Source organism: Podarcis melisellensis (genome assembly GCF_964234715.1).
Source record: "Podarcis melisellensis genome assembly, chromosome: 6".
Lineage (NCBI taxonomy): Eukaryota > Metazoa > Chordata > Lepidosauria > Squamata > Lacertidae > Podarcis > Podarcis melisellensis.
The window spans coordinates 63,773,738-63,788,001 of record NC_138538.1 but is presented as its reverse complement, the minus strand read 5'-3'; positions in this window follow the sequence as shown (position 1 = coordinate 63,788,001).

The following is a 14,264-nucleotide window of genomic DNA, read 5'->3' as shown; positions in this document are numbered from 1 at the left end:
AAGTAAAAAATACATAAAACATAGAAAAACCAATCATTAATATTTTTTTTAATATGGATAGAATTAAAACTATAATCTATTCAAACCATACGAACCATTATAATAAGAACATCATGGCACTTCGTTATAATCTTCAAGCAATATCTACATCATGTTAGGTAACAATAAGTTGCTCCTGCCCTGAATACACTTAATTCTGACTCTCATCCATTGAAATCAGTATACACAATCCAGGCACACTTCCTTTAAGCATCTAAGATACTTCCTGTGCATGGGATTCTTCAGCTCAGGACAGCAGAACTGATGAGCCCTATCAACTTGTAGTGTGTATTACTGAATAGCCAGGCTCTACTGTTTTATCTCTGCTCTTCTCAAGGTCTCTCCCCCCTCCCTTCACTGCTGGCTCCCTTGCCCTTTATCCTCCATGCCACAAAACTTTGGCAGACACAAGGCACTTCCATCTCAACAGGTGCTCAGTATTTCTGATGTTCCATTGAGGGCACTGCTAAGAGACATCATTCTCAAGCACCCTGGGAGATGAATGTATTTGTCAGCCCCAGTGACAGTCAACTTGGTGCAGTGTTGGGGCTTGTTAAATCCTTGTGCCAGTTGCAGCTTATAAAATGTGTTTGCCAACAAGTGTGCGAAGCATGACACATGCATACACTACGATGCACATAGCAAATTATGTGCCTCTCACAATTGTGGCTTGCTTGTCATGTTCCAGTGTGATGTTTGCTAATTAGCCCCTACCTATATCTTGTATGTATCCAGAAATATAGCTCTGAATAACTCCAGGGATGTCTGAAATAATAGATCTCTCTTTATATACCATATTGTATCAACAGGGCAAAAAAAGAAGCTAAAACCTCTGTTTCTAATGTATACTTATTCAGGTAGCAACCGACTTGGATGCCCCTGAATGCTTATTAAATCTATTTTTCCTATCAATTCCCAGTGGTACATTAATGTATGCTGCTGGGTAATAGCTAGAGCAACATGTTTCTAAGACAACTGCTTTTTGATTTACCAGCTTGCAGGACAGAAAAACAAAAGACACACACTCTCTCTCTCCTTAAAATCATTGAACTGTCAAAATACAAAGCTATCTCAGCATAGATTATTTTATTTTTGTATATTTTATGGGACAGACTGTTTCCTACTAAGGAAAACACCAGAAGCACTGGTGGGCTAGATTCTGGAGCAGTGGTTTTCAGACTTCCTAGTCGCCCTTTCTGACACCCACTTTTTGCATTGTGGAACCTTAAAAAATTGACATTTTTTATTATGACACAAGCTTTCATGGGCTAGAAACCTCTCAGTCAGATGCATCAAGTGCTACCGTATGTTACAGATACACATATATATGGCTTTCGGGGATGAGGGGAAATGGAAGCAGAATGGTTAGACGAAAATGAAATGCAGGGTGTACGCACAGTGAAAGTGATGCTAAGGCCTGCTGGTGACCATTCAGAGGCAGCGTGGATGATAACACAAACACTGTGAAAGCAGGAAACATTTTCATTTGGTAGAGCCACAGAACATATCAGGCTCAGTCCTGAAAATGTGAAACAGTAATCTCTGTTCATGTGCAGAGTGTATCACACTGGTGAGTAATCATAATCAGCCTCCGTTGTGCCTGAGATTGCGAGACATAGTAATATCCAGAGGCTTAGATACAAAACTTTTCATTTTAGAAATTCTCTGACAAACTCACAAAAAAGAAGGCAATAAAAAAACACACACACATTACCAACCCGTAATCAGGAACAAAAGGAATTGAATTAATCCTACTCCCTACTTCACACTACAGACATTAATCTTAAACACTGTAATTACTCCTTTATTCTCCCCACTTCCTGCAAATAATTTCCCTTCTCAAAATACTCAGATTTATTTAACCTAGTCTAATGTAAGGTCATAGCTGTCAAGTGTCCCTTATTTGAAGGGACAGTCCCTTATTCCAGCGCCATGTCCCGCTGCTGTCCCTTATTGATGGATGTCCCTTAAATGATGTCCCTTAAATTTCAAAGGAAGCAGCTCCTCTCCATGCTGGCCAGAGAGGAGGGAGGCTCCAACTGTGTTGCTTGGCTGTGTTGCTCACCCAATAAGAAGTCTAACAATGACTAGGGGGTGAAGCTTGCATGCCTTGTGTGTGGCTAGTTAATGCAAGCTGAGGGGGGTTTTGAATGCTGGGCGCCATTTTGTTGCACGTGCTGCTGCAAACTTTGCAGTGCAAAGCCAGGCCGGGGAGCCATCTTAAGTTGAGGCTGCATAGGCCTTGTGGTACATGTGATTCAGATTCTAGTCAGTTGAACCTCTGGTTACAAAGTTGTTTGAACAGTGTTCCCAAAGCTACCAGCATGAGTTTGACCAGACTGCATGAGGACAGGAAGACTGGAGTGCCTGGAACAGGTGAGGCTGCAGGTCCCTTATTTTCAAGGCTGCTGGTCCCTTATTTTCAAGGCTGCTGGTCCCTTATTTTCTGTAAGTTGACAGCTATGTGTAAGGTATGTTAAGCCTTTGTTTAGTGGACTTTTGGCTTTGGAAAAGGTTTCACCTTGTCAGTTGCGAATTGTCCATGTATTCATTCATGAATTTTTTTCCATTCCTTTATGCATTATCTGCAATTTTAAAATTCTGTACAGAAATTAGCACTTAGAAATGTATTTATAGATATTATTCAATTCCATGTTTTATAACCAAATACCCATTTAAATATGTATTTGTATCTTGATAGATACATTCCTAAGAACAGTTTATCCTAAAATATATGTTTCAAAAAAATGCATTTTGCTACTTTATTGGAAGCCATCCAGAGTTGCTGGGGCAACCCAGTCAAATGGGTGGGATAGAAATAATAGAATTATTATTATTATTATTATTATTATTATTATTATTATTATTATTATTACCAGTGTGCATGTGCTGAGAACTACTTGCCAAAATGTGGAGAAATGCAAAAACTGAAGGATAATTACATTTAAATATGAATATTAGTCTGGGAAGCATACATAAGGTCAGATCACATGTGAATTTACAGAAAATGTACCCTTAACAATTGGGTTGTGAATGCAGGGAAAGCCTGCATGTGCAGATGTCTTCATGTGCAGGCTATTCCTTACTGACATCCATGCTCAATGTGTGGATGTTGGGGGTGGAGCCAGAAACATTTCTCCACATACCAGGCGTGCCAACTTGGCCCCATGACCATGGGTGCCCAGGGCCATAAGTGCCATGCAACATGCATGGCCATGGCACCAAAATTTGTGGGTGCCTGGTCCCTTCATGGGGAATTTTGTGGGTGTTTGGGCACCCATGGCCCCAAGGAGTTGGCAAGGATGACACATACCCATTCAGTGCTTGTTGCCCTTCAGGCAATGCCAGGGCCGTCTTAAGCATATTTGGCACTGTGGTGCAAAGATCCCTCCAGCGCCCCCCCTTTCCCCAGAGTTGACTTTTTTTAGGGCTGGAGGAGGCGGGCAGTGGCTGGAGGGCGGCTCCTCCGGTGGGGAAGAGGCGGAGGCTGGACGCATCACCTCCTGGCTCATCTGGCAGCTTTGTACCATGGTGGCCATGGCAGACAGCACACCAAGTAAGCGAGCGGGCCCGCACCAAGCGAGCGAGGGCACTTGCGCCGTTCCCGCCAAGCGTCGGCTCGGTTTTTTCCCTTTTAGCCTTCTGGCACCCCACAGAATTCAGCACCTGCAGGCTAGAAGGGAAAAAACCAAGCCAATGCTCAGCGGGAGCGGTGCACGCACCCTCACTCACTCAGTGCGCTCATTCGGTGTTCCCCAGACTCTCGTCTGGTGCCCTCCAGAACTTGGCGCCCCGCACCCTGCGCCACTAGCCTCAATGGGTAAGACGGGCCTGGGCAATGCTCATGTGCAGAGAGAGAGAAAAATGATGAGTGTGAATACTAAGAGCATTTCGTGTCCATTACCAGTCCACTCAGATAAATTATTATTGGAAGGAATCCTTTGTTAAAATGCAACAGGGAATGTAATAAAGCTTAATCACATTGCCATTAAGGTCTGAGGGACTTTTTGTATTAAGAAAGGGTTCAGATGGGCAATTTTAAACAGCAGCTGCTGTTCACGCACACCAAAATGTCATCTTTGTCAATATTCATAGGAAAAGACGAACCTCATTACCGAATCGACACTATTCCACACAGGAAAACAATAGCATGAAAAAGGCACTATCGCTAATCAGTGTGAAACTGTTAATTTTAATTGAATTATAGCAAACGAAGTCAAGGAGATAAGTCCTAATCCTGTAATGCTTTAAATTTTCTTTCAACTATATTTCTAATATCCTAACGCACCATGTTACTTACTCTGCTGAATCAATTTCATGTCGAATTTGCAAAACGAAGTGATATTTTTCCCCCTTGTTGTCTGAGAGACGAATGCAACAGGATTGTAAATGTCGAAGACTGCAAATGCAGCACCCCAAGCAAAGCAGAACTCTGGAGTTGTGTGAAAGGGCAGAAGGGCTCCTGATTATAGCAACGGAGAGGGGATATACTACAGAGTTGCAAACACACATTTGTGCTATTTTCCTATGACTCCTGCATTTAAATATTGCTAACATTTGAAGTGCTAACATTGAGAATGTTGGTCCCTTGAAACAATTAGGAGCAGACCCTGAATTGTTCATCTCTCACCCTCTTGTCAGGAAGGATTCTCCTGCTCCTCTGTTCATTGGGTTCTTTTTGCACATTAAAGTATCTCTTCATTTGCTTCCCTTCTCTGTTTGAGCCTGGCAGACTGTGCTTCTCTTCACAAATGACTTTAGAGCCTGGAAAGGCTCTTTTAAAATTAAATGAACTGCTCGACGCTCCAACAGATGTTCCTTCCCTTCAAGAGAATGGTTTCGGTCATTTTAGCCCCATCCCAGGCCAGTGTCTACTCTTTAAAACGAGGAAAAACCAAGCAACCTATGGTTTGATCCCAAGAAATGGACATCTTGAGTTCCCATATCTGGAAAGGCAAAGTTTAACCAAAGAACACCTTTAATTCCTTCCGCCAATCTGCCATCAAAAAGAATTATTCATTCCGGGCGGGAGGGAAATGAGTCCTGTTTGATACAGACTAACGGTGTTTAATATCCTTTTTTCACTAAAGCTATTCAAATTTTAAAGACCTCATTTGTATTAATACCAGTGGCATAATATTAGACATTTCCTGGGTAGACAGACATATACAATACACAAATGGAATAGGCCAGCTGAGAGCTCTCAGAGGGCAACATTCAAAACCTCTTCCTAAGAAAGAACTTGAGTACGTTCTTGATTTTGTTTTGGAAATGATTAATTACAGCACCGTAGGACTAACTGCTTCCACTAAAGGCAGCGGTGTTTTGTTTTGTTTTGTTTTTTTTAAAAAAAGAAAAATTAAATGTTGTAACATAGAAGGCTATGTCTATATAGTACAGAACTAACTGTGGGGTTTTTTAAATCACAAACAAACAGATCACAGACTGTTTCAGCTCCAGCCCCTCCACATACATGAAACACTCCATTTTGAGGCTCTCTGCTGGCTCCCACCATCAGCAGTCTGCCCACATGCATGTTCCATGGCCAGTGGGAAGTTGGCTGAGCTGAGAGAGCAGGATGGAGGGTCTGTTACACCTAACCCAACCCTTTCCCCTCCCAGCCTAGGGTGGGAAGGTGTGGGGATGTTGAATGGCTCTGTCATCAGAAATGAATCTGAATAAGTGCATTTCCTCCCCCACAATCATTCATTCATTTATTATTATATTTAACCAAACTTACATATGACTTCATTGTAACACACACACACACACACACACACACACACACACACCAATCCCCTCAGCAGTTTACAAAAATAAATAAATAAAAACTTTAAAATAATCCCCATAGTAGTCAAAGGGCATATGGCTGTTGCATCCTTCTCACACCTCCCTTCCAGCCCTGAGCTGCTTTCCAAGGCTCGGATAATCACAGCCGCACAAAGCGGCTTGGGGCTGCTTTGCTCCTGGTGTTAGCGGTGAGGGCTGGGTTGGCACGGAGGGCTGCTCACCCTCTGTGCCCTGCCCCCCAGCACATGTGCCTGCCCCAGGCACTGGCAAACCATGCTATGCCTCTGGGAAGGAGTGTTTGTGTGTGTCAGGATAATTCCCATTGATTCCACCTGTGCATTCATCGTAACAGCACTGCTTAGATATTGTATCCAGATCCCTGCAAAAGTACAATGTGTAGGCGCTCAAGTGCCGTTCCAAATTTAGGATGAATATCTGATCCTAGTGAGCACAATCCTAGGTCTCTCTCACTCCTCACAGACATTCAGTCAAAATGCATAGGTTTCCTGAACAAGTCTATATAGATTATTCTTTCTCCCTTGCCCTTTTCCCCTCTAACAAAAGCTCCCTTGAATTTTGTTTTGTTGTTGTCAGATTCCTCAGTGATTGCTTGTGGAGCAGATTCTACATTCTGATTAAAACTAAACTATTAATGTTTTTAAAAACCAGCTTACATGTGCCGGATCTATTGCTTTATTATTACGGTACATTACTGTCTATGGGTACAGCAGAGAGAACATATGGGCAGCGTTGAGCTTTGTGGAAATTCTGCTTATGCATCGTTCTATGCGAATGCTTCATCAAGTAAAATGAAGATTTGTTCCAGGAATGCCTGAATCATGGGGCAATTTGTAGTTCAAAGAGAAGGAAGAAATTATTAACACTTTGAATTCAGAAGCTATTATGTGCTATCAGCTTAAGCTAAAGAGTTTCCTTTGTTATTCACTCTGCTTTACACACACCCGGCCTTATCCTGCGTATGTACCTGAGCAGGAAGATAAAATGAGTCAATATTAGGATAAGGACTTCGGGTTGTAACAGGATTCAAAATCTGTTGAACACACACAATTTCATAAATAAAGGCTTGTTTTTATATTGGGGGAGGTTTAAGGCTGGACTTATAGAAGGAATGCCTATCTGAGAAATGTCTTTGAAGACAAAATCCAGATGAAGAAACCAATTCAGAATGCAGCTGAAAGATTGCTTTTAAGAAGGTACGGTTATCTGGTCTACTCATCTGTTGTTCTAAACTGATTTGCCATTTTCCTTCTCCCCTCACTGTCTTCTTATGACACTTCACACATTACTCCTGGGTGAAAACCTGATTACTCCAGGTTCTAGTAAACACTGGTTTTTATGTATGCAAAATATTTCAATGTATAGGAGGGGAAATCAATATCAACAGAAAGTCCTAGAACAGTCTGCCTTGAATTTATAACCCTACATTACAGAGCTTTATAAAATGAAGCACGTGGTTCTACCAGATATATGCCAAGAAGAAGGAGAGAGAGCTATATGAGCCAGACGTTGAGGCAGCAAGTGCATTAGCAATGGAGCACATTTTTAATGACTGGCTAATCCTTGCCAGGGTTTGTCCAATATTGCACATAAAACTTCTTCCAGCAGCCATTTGAATCTTTAATGAAGATTCCTAAAGCATGTTCTCACCCTATTTTGAATTGCTCTCTACAAATGCTAGAGCAATGGAATTTTATTATAAAAAATGCCCGCAAGAAAGAAATTAAAAGGTCATGAATACTGGCTAAAACTGAATATTAATTAAAGCCACTGGTAGGAATTACAATGGATATTAACTAAGATGGTGGACTTGCATGCTTTAGTTGACCATAAGCTGTAGATGATTGGAAGTGAATGGTTAAGAATAGAGAATGGTTACTGATTTGTGCAATTGCTGTTATGGGAAGCATGGTATTGTGCAGATATATTAGAATGGAGAAACATAAAACAAGCAGGGATTTTACCTTTTAGAGCCAAAGCCCCTTCCCAACTTAAAACCTGTCTTTCTGAAAACAGAAAGGCTCTATATAGAAGATTTTCATCAGCTGCTGTATGGTGATATGTGTTCATGATTCAGAATTCCACAGCAGATGGAAGAAGAGGTACAACGATGTCTTCTAAGGATCTGTTTACTAGGAATGTGCATTGGTTTGTAATGAAGGGAAGGATCTCACATTTCCAGGTTAGATTGCACCATTAAAGAGGCATCTTAAGGAAGATCAAAGAATCCTAGAACTGAAGAGTTGAAAAGGGACCATGAAGGTCATCTCGTCCCACTCCTTGCAATGCAGGAATCTTTCCCCCCAATGTGGGGTAAAGCTCATGTTTTACCAACTTAGCTTTCCTATAGGCACCAAGACATCATAAGTTTTTGAGAGTTTGTAGAGGTGAGGTGTATAGAGATATGTAGGGGCATTTCATTGTGATAGACATGTCTAGCTGTTAATCACAGTGAATTACTTTCCCAGGGTATCCCAATCACAGTGTTAAGGGGGTACAATGAAAACTACTTGTTTTTCATGTGGATATATGCCTTCCAGTATGTAAGATGAATGCATTGTATCCCCCAAGATCCTTTGTGGAGGTCAGAAACCTGCCCCTACTAATAATCTTTAGACAGCAGGTTGTAGCCCCAAAAATTAAAAGTAGAAGGCAGAAGTCCACACTCCACCACTGATGCTTGGGGTAACAAGGCCATAGCTGAGGAATGCCAATTCCCCACCCCCACCCCAATCTTTTCTAGAGACCATGCTCTTTTTTCCATCTCCCATATGATTCCTATTATACCCTTGCCAAAACAGTAAAGCCTGCCCTTGTGAGTGAATCACTTCAGGTATTATCCAGAAATTTGGCAGGTTCACGTCCACAGATGGGTGCCCATGCCTGCAAATTGCATCCAACTTAAATTGCAAGTCACTTTGAGACAAAATATTGTAGTAAGTGGCAAAGAAGTATGACAACAACAACAATAAATCTGACAGACAATGAAAAAATCTAGATCTTCCCTTAAAAAATAATTTTTGAAGGTGCCCCAGGTAAAAAAAACCTGCATGTGTACCTACAGTTTTGCAGGTTTAATGCACCCCAGAAGGGCTGTGGTGCCTGCAAATTTCATCAATTTCTATACAGGGGAGTTACAGACATTTTTAGATTTGAATGAAGAAGAAACAGAGCTTTATTTTTAACAGGTATAATTCAGTCCTCAATAACAAGTTGAAATGGAAAGAAATAGAACAGCTCCAAAATAGATCAGACTGCTCCCCAAAACTACAGATAGAAGTCAGATATTTTGGACAGTGCACACCCCTAGTATTTGCAATAGTGTTGTCCTTGTATGCATGTGTGTTTAAATGAAACCCTGGTCATGCTGCCATTGGAATGCTATAGTGTCTGTGGAAGAATTCCTAAACTAGGTACTGTATGGTACAATTATGGAGAACTTAATACTGGGTATAAGACTAGGAAATACACCATCCTCCTTTTCATATTGAATTAAATGCCTAGGCAGCAAAGGCTGAAGAAGAAAAGCAGATCGGGTTTGGACAATGGGTTCCTTTCAGGGTAGAATTCAACTGTGATGCTCATGTTAACAATTATTGACCATTTAAATTACATTTTCCTGTTTCCAAGACAATTCGGCTCACATTACAAAATACTGAAGCTACTTCTGAAAGCAGTATCCCTGTGTTGACTTCTCCACCTTGATGCCATGGTATGTGCTTTCAGTATAGGAAAGTCAGTATGGGGATGTCATTTGTGGTGTCAGTGTATTGTCTGATGACTGCCCCAGTAACACCACTAGAAAAAAGTAAGCAGTTTTGAGTATTTCAGTCACTTGTGTCACAAGACAAGGGAGAACAGACATGAGACTTGTGGGATCAACTTTATTTTATACTAGAATCCCCATATATACTTACATGAAGTATATTTTAGCACCAAGGCAGGAAGTCATTTTGTTTCTGCTATTGTGACAGAAATCTATGCCAATCTCCTGCAAATCACCCAGAGATCTCCCATTATATCCAAATCTCTGCTTTGTCCACTCCTAGATGTCAGTTTTATTGAGTCAAATTTAATTAGTAACATTTTACTTTCCACTATTTCCATCAATCACCCTCATGTTATAAACAATGAGACATCATGTTATGAATTGTGAATTATCACAATATCAAGTTACATTGTGTCCAGAGTAATTGTATTATAAATCAATACCATGTCTCTAAGCAAAATATTTCATAGTCAATGAAAGAGCTAAAGTATCTGGTCATGTGTCTATACTTTAGGATGATGGTAAGAAATGGAAAAGGGTGTAGAGATAAGCAATGGCCTTGTGCCGTGCCACAAGAGATGTAAGCAGCTCAGTCTATTTTATGTTACTTAAAAGAAGAGAGGATGATTGGAGCGCATTTGGAGAAAAATAGCCATAGCTAAGGAGTTACTCAATGTGGTGAGAAAAGGTGGGGGAAAGGACCAATAGATGGGCTTTTAGAATGACAGTCACATTTATTTAAACTGCAGAAACTACCTGAGACACCAAGGAAGGATGTGCATTACAATGCTCACCTGATCCCCGTTGACTCTAAGGATGCATGTGATTGGATGAGAATGCAGAAATATATAAGGAACTACTAGCTGCAGGAAACAAAGTAGCACTGGAGATAGATGTGGGCCATTATATCTGGGAGTGAACTGTAGAAGCAGGTGGGAAATCTCTCAACCTGTGCAGATAAGTATTTCCTCCTCAATAAAAGAGAAGTATCAAGCAAATGCAAATCAGCATAAAATGTATAGACCCATGTTTACCAAGTTGCTCAGAAGATACAATCTCAGATGCCTTGCTTAAAGGTGTTGCGTACAACTATTTGCCAGGGAAATATCTTTAATGTTATGAATGAGAAGGTTTCAATGGCAAATGTGGGAGCTGAGACAATGAAATTTGTCCACATTATTATAAAGCAGGTTGCTTTTGAAGTCATTCACTTGCAAAAGCTACATTTATCACCTAGTAGTTTCAGCTCTGCTCCAGATAAGGCAACTAACAGGAAGAAATTGTTTATGGGAGTGCGACAATTAAGTGTGTCAGCATGCATGATTTATAGCACGTGCAACAGAAGACAATTATCCATCTTTCCCTTATTGTTATTTACAAATTTTTATCACTCTAATTTCCTTTCCCTGAATTAAAAGGACATAAATTAGCTCCAATATTTGTGCTAAATTATCTCAGGATTTAATATAAAGGTTGCATTTAAACAGAAATGAAGAGAATTTTCATAAAAGGAGTTTTCAAAAGTGCAGCCCTTTTTAATGAAGAAACTTCTATACGTACCGATATTTGTTTTTCCAGCTAAACCTGCAAAAACCTGGCTCCTGCCTTTGATCACAGAGCTAATTGAAATGATGAGAGCTACACATCACTTTAAATTAAAGCAGACCTGCCATCAACTTCACTCAAGAAAGTTCACATGCAATGTGTACTTATAATACACTGATTAACCACCCACACACCTAGGTGAAGGAACAAAGTATAAGAAGGAGAGAACGTTGCTAGTGTGTGTGTACAAATATTCATAACCTAATTAAAGCTGTCATCCTAAATAAGCTGCTTACCCAAAAAGAAGAGATGCAGGAATAAGTGGGACATCCCCCTGCAGAAATATGTTCAAGTTTTGGGCAGAAAGGTGACAGTCCTAAGCCATATCTTTGGAAATCAGGGGTGAAGTTAGTGAGTTTGAATACCATACTGTGGTAAAAATGACAGTAACTCGTGTGTTTTTTTTCACCTACAGACACTCAGCTCATGGGAACCTGGGAGGTTGCATTATACTGAAGCACACCATTGTTCCATCTAGTTTTGACTGCACACTGACTTGTAGCAGCTCTTCACAGTTTCAGACAGGAGACGCCAAGTAGATGTGGGATCTTCTGCATGCAAAGTATGGGGTCCACCACTGAACCATAGCCTTCCTTCAAATCTAAAATGTTGGATAAATGAAATGAAATCCACTTTGTAAACCCAGAATGCAGATGATTCCTCTAACTGCATGGGAAGATCCAAGATGCAGAGCTAAGAGACTGCAAGGCAACTCCACTCTTCAGCACATGCTCACTTGCAAACCACCTATTTGATTCAAGCTTTGTACCCATCTGTAAAACGGGAGTAGATCTTCCTAAAAATGGGGGTCTCAAAACATGTGAGCTTTGAACTATATATAGAACTATAAAATTACCGGTAATCCTGCTTAACCCTCTGTATTCTGAAAATCCTGGTCAGTTAAGATTTCATTAATAACTTTCAGGTTAACAAAATACATGGGAAATTCATCCTTTCTCCCCTCTTTTATTTATTTTTTAACACAGTTTGACAAAGACAGGACACCAGACCTGGTGAGATAGTGTATTGTACACAGTAGAATGATCCTATCTTCATAGCAGAGCTTTTGAACAAGTAGAGGCTTGCTTATCAGCCTGCTCAGCAAAGCTGCAAACATTGCCGTAATCTAGGGTAGCGATGATTAAAGAATGGACAAGCTTATCATGGTCTGTCATGGAAAGCAATGCCAAAAACATAAAAAAGAGAAGTAAGCAGATTTTTTTGTATGTCTAAAAGGAACTTCCAATGCTGTGCTGTGTACATCAAAGCTTGTGAAAATAGTCCTTGAATGCAGCATGTGTTAGCTATAATGCTTGAGAAAATGGTTTTTGGATGGTTCAACCATGTGGAGATTATCTACGCCGTGGTGTTACGTGGGGTCTACCCCAGTAGCAATGTGTGTTATGAGGTATTTCCTCCTGACAGTGGCCTTGCTGTTTTCCTCGATGGGGTTGGGCAAGGGACCAGCAAGGTGGACAAGGGAGACAATTTGGCAGTACCACTGGTACACTCATTTGGTTCCAACCTCACCACCACAATCTCCCAGTTCCCATGTAGGTATGTGGTTGTGACACTGATGTCAAGAACGAAGCTCCACTATTCTGTCCCAACACATTCAGTACTACTGGTCTACACTTCTTTGGTTGAACTATGTACTAGTCACTATGTGAACCATGTGTCCTTCAAGCAGAGCCAATTGGATTCAGCATTCCTTTAGGCATTGAGAAAGATGAGCTGGGTTTCCTAGGATCATCTGATCTTTCTTGCACACAAGGTGTCTGATAATTTGAACTTTGCACACACGAATGACGATCTAATATATATTTACTCTTGCTATTGCAGAGAGGAGGGAAGGATGGGTGACTGGCTACTTTTAATATAGGAAATAAGACCTTCTCTCTTGGATTGCCAAAAGATTATTTATACAGGTTCTTTGGAAGCTGGAGCACCTTGTGTAAAAAGCACACTTAAACTGGCTACATCTATTTTGAAGAAAAAGCAGCCTCAGGATACCAGTTAAGAAAGCATAGTTACACTGGTCACTTTTATTTTGAGAACAAAGTAGCAGCAACATCCTGATCTCAAATGTGCCTTCTGTCCAGATTGGGCCCACTCACCAATTTTCTGCTGAAAACCACTCCCTTTACGGATGCTATTTTGCAATAAACAGCACGCTTGGGAACAAATAGCAGTGGGGTGGGGGGAGTAATGGACAGCAGGAAACTGATATGGGCTTACAATTCAGGATTGTAAGCATGTTGTGGATCACAGTGTCACTGCTACTTTATTTTTGAAATAAAGGTGGCTGGTTGAGGTGTGCTTTTACAAACAAATCATGAATAATGCATTGTGCAGTTGAGCTCTAACAAAGCCAAAGCATAGACCACATGTGGATATAGTTAATACCAATCATCAATGAATAAACACAATGTGTTAGCCACTTCACAGAAAATGCAATGCATGACGGATCCTTGAGATTGCATATAAACCTTTGTATCAAGCTCCTTCCCTGCAGACCTTTGCATTGTATGTGTGGAATGCAGAAGGGGCAGGGTTAGTTGGCATGGCTCTGCCATTGGGGACACTTCTGAACCCCACTTGTCTCTGTTTAGAATAATAATCTTCCCTTAGAATTGTTGCTGAACTGAAAACTTTCAGATACCTTTCAGGTCAATTGGTGGCAGGGAAACCCTCCTGGAAAATTTCAGTAGTGGATTTGAGCACTGACATTTTATGTAACTCAATTCCTCCTACAATAGTTCCTCCCAGGTGCCCAATTTTACTCATCTCCCTTTTCGTTCCTCTCTCCTCCAAATTGACCAAAATGGCCCTATCATTTTGGTATCAACAGATGGGGTGATCAGAAGAGGTGCAATTTTTTTTCTTTCTTTTGAATTGCATTCACTTATTTATTTGAAACATTTATATCTTGAACTTTCTGTACAATTATGTTCCGAGGACACTAATGGAAATATAATAAATGTGATATGAAATAATAAACAGTGTTAGGGATAATTAGGAAAAGAATCCAAGATAAAGCTAC